Raw genomic sequence first — 5,746 nt, 5'->3', positions numbered from 1 at the left:
CGGCGTGCGGGAGAAAGGGCCTAGCCGATTAAGATGGTCAAAACTGCCCTTAGAGGTTTTTCAATTATTAATGGACCATTCGAAAGCTGACCCAGAAAAACCCCTCTGAGCAAAATTTCAGCCCCCTATCTTGCCCGTGAGGGTAGTTACAGGGTAAATTAGATTTCGCGCTTTTCCACGCATTTTCCACACTCTGATGCTTCCTAAAATTCTGAAAAAATGTGGCATATTTTGGATCCTAAGACAGATTTTTCAGAATTTTTTCAGATTTTTTTCTTGCAAACTGTGGTCGCAAAAAATGAAAAACCTCAAAAAAATCGGAAAAATGAACATTTCTCAAAAATATGAAAACATGCTATTTTGCTGTTTAGTGCCCCGATAAAGCACCATAACAGGCAGTGTCCTCAATTTTTTTTAGATTTTTTCTTGTGGGCACTTTTTGTCCAGACAAGAAAAACCGAATTTTTTCGCCGTTTCTGCTATTAGGAGGAAAGTTACACTTGTTGGTTTTATCGCAGGTATATATTAAGTCATTTTAAACATTATTACATCGAAAAAAGTAAGTGTTTGACCTAAGAAATGTTTTAAGAGAAAAAATGGATTGTATTTTGTGCGATATATACCAGAATCTTCGGAACGTTTACAACATCGCCGGTTGGCACAGCGGTTAGGGCGTCGGGCTACGGAGCGGATACGCTGGTGTTCGAATCCCGTCGGTGGGAAAGTTTTTTTTCCATACATCTTTATTTTTTCAATTTCTTATATGGTTTATTCATGTGATTTTAATTATATTTTTTAATGTTTTAAAAATATTGAGGTAACATTTTTAACTAAAATACGTACAAAAATAGTTTTGCAGTATCTATTATTTCCTCGATTCTCTAATTGTATATGTTCATCATTGCGGTCCTGTTTAACATTGTTAATATTAAAATTCATTAATCTAGTTTCTAAGCCTTGCGTCTTCAGAAATTAGGGAGGAAATAAGAAGAACTCTGAATAAATAACACGCAGCAAAGTATTGGTTTTTGACAAATTGAGAGAAAAGGGCTACATACTACCACTATTTTGAAAGTGAGGTATCAGGTACAAATAAGCCTCAGCCATTCCTCTTTATTGTAAGGTACATGAGGAAGTAATTCCCGTTTATAGTTACTTGAATGAAAGACTTGTTCTGTGGACATTTATGATACGGATCAGGAAGTTCATTATTTTCGGTGGGATGCAGAAGCAATTCATAGTATACTAGGTCAAAAGTACCAGCTCCTACACAAACAAGTAGACAACAAAACCTTTCCAAAAATTGGAAACAATTGGAACTGCAAAAAGACTCCATTTCAAACAGTATCCTCGGTAGATACTCTTGATTTTCCGGAAATGACAGAAGTAGATTTAAAAATTCTTTTCACGGAATCTTACCAATTTTCACAAGCAATTTCATGTCTGGCAGAAATCGTGGACGAACACAATAATATAAATATTAATTTATTGCCTAATCCAAGAAAATAATATCATTAAATTCGAAGTAAAAGCGGAGTGATATAAATAAAAGTTAGTTAAAAATGTTACCTCAATATTTTTAAAACATTAAAAAATATAATTAAAATCACATGAATAAACCATATAAGAAATTTAAAAAATAAAGATGTATGGAAAAAAAACTTTGCCACCAAGGGGATTCGAACACCAGCGTATCCGCTCCGTAGCCCGACGCCCTATCCGCTGTGCCAACCGGCGATGTTGTAAACGTTCCGAAGATTCTGGTATATATCGCACAAAATACAATCCATTTTTTCTCTTAAAACATTTCTTAGGTCAAACACTTACTTGTTTCGATGTAATAATGTTTAAAATGACTTAATATATACCTGCGATAAAACCAACAAGTGTAACTTTCCTCCTAATAGCAGAAACGGCGAAAAAATTCGGTTTTTCTTGTTTTTGACAAAGACTTCCCACAACAAAAAATCTAAAAAAAATTGAGGACACTGCCTGTTATGGTACTTTATTGGGGCACTAAACAGCTCAATAGCATGTTTTCATATTTTTGAGAAACCTGCATTTTTCCGATTTTTTTGAGGTTTTTCATTTTTTACGACCACAGTTTGCATCCAAAAAATCTGAAAAAATTCTCAAAAATCCGCCTTAGGGTCCAAAATATGTCACATTTTTTTCAGAATTTTGGGAAGCATCAGAGTGCGGAAAATGCACGGAAAATCTCAAAATCTAATTTACCCTGTAACTACCCTCACGAGCAAGATAGGGGGTTGAAATTTTGCTCAGAGGGGGTTTTCTGGGTCAGCTTTCGAATGGTTCATTAATAATTGAAAAACCTCTAAGGGCAGTTTTGACCATCTTAATCGGCTAGGCCCTTTTTTTTTTTTTTTTTTTTTTTTTTTTTTTTTATCGTGAGGAAATGTTTTATACATACCCCGACTCCCTGGGGGAAGCCGGGGTTATGTGGGATTCTCTCCGGGGGGCGAAGCCCCCGGAGACTACCCACTAAAACCTCACGCCCACCTAAGCTACACGGGAGGTGCCTGGATCACGCGAGTACTCAACAGGACACCTCCCAGCTATCATCATGCCCCGGGGGAGGGGTTAACCTCCCCCACTGCCTACGCTATAAGACCCCGGGCGGAGGGACCCGCCCGGTGTCCCCATCCCTGGAGCCTTCGGATTGGGCTTCCCGAGCCCCAGCTCGGTCCACCCACAGCTCCCGGAGTCCTCGTGCCCCGCTCGGGGCCGGTGTCCCGAAGGAACCAGCCCCGGCCAGAGCAAGAGGACGCCGCCACCGGAAGGAAGGGCCGTCGGAGGCGCGATCCGGCACGCCCCGACCCTTCCTTTCCAATCGGCTAGGCCCTTACTGTCGGGCAACATCGGGTAAGCCCCGTTGATGATCTCTTGCCCAAGTCTTGATTGGGCAAAGATCCCACCATCACGGTTCTTCCCGTATGCGCCAACCTCGATGGCAATGAAATTCGTGTTGGCATCAGCCACAGCCATTAGAACGATGGAAAAGGTCTTCTTATAGTTGAAGTACAATGACCCCGACTTAGCTGGGGCCTGGATGTTCACGTGCTTTCCATCGATGGACCCCAAACAATTAGGGAATTTACATTGTTCCCAAAACTGCTGCCGGATGGACTCCCAACTCTCCACGCAAGGCGTGAAAATCGTCTCCGGCAGCAGTGTCCTTGCAATGACCCGACATGTCTCCGTTACAATTTCGTGAACGGTGGAATGCCCCATTCGGAAGCTGTAGCTTATCGTTTTATAGGAATCTCCCGTTGTCAAGTATCTGAAACAGTGATAAAAAGCTTGTCTGTTTAATGCCTGTATAAATATCGTATTAGCAAACACAATAAAAAAGTGTTCATAAAATGCAATGAATTGTAAACCCACTTACCGTAAGCAAACAACCAATCGTTCCCTCGGTGAGATTGGCTTTTTCATGCGTGTCTCCTTTCGGACCATCTGGTGTTGTACTTTTCCCAGCAACATCTCGAAGCAATTTCGACTCATGCAGAAATAGCCGTAAAATTTTTCCTCGGTATCGGTCAGCATTCGGCTCACCAATACAAACTCCCCTTCTGCGCTGCGATTGCGCCACAGAGGGTGGACGCTGTAACGGCCCCTCCTGTTGCCGCTGTTGCTCCTGTTCCTCGAAATCCAACTGGCGGAGCCGGCACCGTGCAATTGATTGCAGAATTACTGCAACGGTAACTATGACCGATGTTTCGCCAGAATATTCCATGTTGTTAAAAATAACGTGGTCACTGCGATACTAAGGATGGGCCAAATAAGTGGTGCTGAAATCTTGCCCTGCAGCCCATTATATACATTTTCGGTGACCCCTTCCCCACAACGACATGGATGGGGATGGAATTTTCGCCAAAAGCCACCATGGATGGGGTGGAATTTTCTCGGCAAGAAAATTTTCAATGGCGTACGGAGACTTTTCTGACCGACTGCAGATTGCTGTCGGCATGCGGACAGCAATAAAACATTTGGCCGCCAGATTTGCCGTTTTGCCCGCGAAAGACGCCGTGCGCTTTCTGCACAGGTAAAGCATCGATTATTTTTTCGCCGTTCCAAGGCGAATGGTTATGGCAGAATACGTTTCCGCGCGCCACTCACGGTCGAGGTTTGCCATTATGGCAAAGAAACAGAATCTTCAGAATGTCCGCCGTGTTCGTCTGGGTTGTTTGACAAATTGACTTACTACGAAATGGCAAGCACGCGACCAAGGCCAGGTATAAAAATCCCTACCGACGACGTACCGACCGTTGACGTCATAAATCAAAAATCCTTCCGAATGTACCCACTACTTTCGTAATTGTTTGGGAATCGGCGCCGATATTTAATCTGCGCGCGCTCAAGCGCGGCGCTAATTAGTTCCCGAACACGTTCCGCTCCGCAAATCAGCCCACGGCACACTAGGCAATCGTCGCACTCGCGAGTGACGACATCCGCGAGCGATTCCCGGAATCGGCCTTCTTTTTCCGCGAACCGTCGGCGCACAACCACGCTTCTCGAGAACCGTCGAGAGATTCCGTCGTTTTTACCAGTCTTGCTGTACCGAATTGCGCGTAAATCAAAGGCTAAGCCAAGTCGATCATACGTGTCCTTTATTTTCGACGGTGTACATTGTGGTTATCAAATACAAAGTGATTCACCAAAGTGCTACATGAATTCTCGTACAAACTAACCGACCACGTGCTCCCTTCTACCTTTCCGCACATGTCGTATCGTCGCGCACGGAGTTTTCGCCCAAACCCGTTTCCGAACATCCGCCTCGACTTTCCAAGTCTTCCGATAAGGCTGTCCCAGCCACCCATTCCCAAACAGTAATTTTTAAGCCAGCTAAATGCAGCACATGCGGAACCTTGTACACCGTTAGCGTACTAAGATTTATAACCGTAGATGCTTGCGAACCAAATGTTATACGTATATTTCCACTTTTCCAATTTTGCACTATTTCCACCACCTTTCGAACATACCTTGCAACCAATGAATTCTAATCATTTTAAACTTGTTCTCCGGAGTTTTGACTTATAATCACTTATAAGATATAAGATATAATTTAACAATGCTAAAATTGATTTGTGAAGCTGATTTTCATCGTTCCATCGTTAAATTAGATTATAGTTTGAACCATTACTTCTTAACATTACAACTCAGATGAACAATATTCTTTTCTCTACTTCGGAAATGGATTCTGTGCTGATGCTGTCGTGGCACCCGGCGGCCGGCGAGCATCGGACGAGCCGGTGAGATCGGATGCCCAACGGCTTGCCAGATGACCTACACTGGATTGTCAACCGATACCCAGCTCTCAGCGGATGCATAGGCATCCCCGGGGTGTAGAGGGGAGTAAACTGTTCGGGAGTTAGGTAGCGAACCCCCGCTGTGTGCGGGTCTTAGCTTTTGTTGCGAGCATCTCGAGCGCCTTCTCAGGTTGCCTTGCTAGGGTTCCGGTGCGTATGGATTAGAAAAACGTGGTAGTATCCATGTAAGGAAAGCATCCTTAGTTATATTGAATTTAGCGCGTAAATAGGTCGATAAGTCAGATCTCCAACTGTATCAAGACAACCTAATGAATAGACATGTGGCGTGAGAACGACAATGTGAGCCACGAAGTGCGATCGTAGAAACCAAATAAGACTTATAGAATTACATATAAGAAAATTAATCAAGAAACAACGGTGTGAATAATAGCATTGAATGTTGTTTCTTTGTTATT

This window comes from Halictus rubicundus, unplaced genomic scaffold, assembly GCF_050948215.1.
Source record: "Halictus rubicundus isolate RS-2024b unplaced genomic scaffold, iyHalRubi1_principal scaffold0019, whole genome shotgun sequence".
In the NCBI taxonomy this organism is placed as follows: Eukaryota; Metazoa; Arthropoda; class Insecta; order Hymenoptera; family Halictidae; genus Halictus; species Halictus rubicundus.
This window is presented reverse-complemented; position numbering follows the sequence as displayed.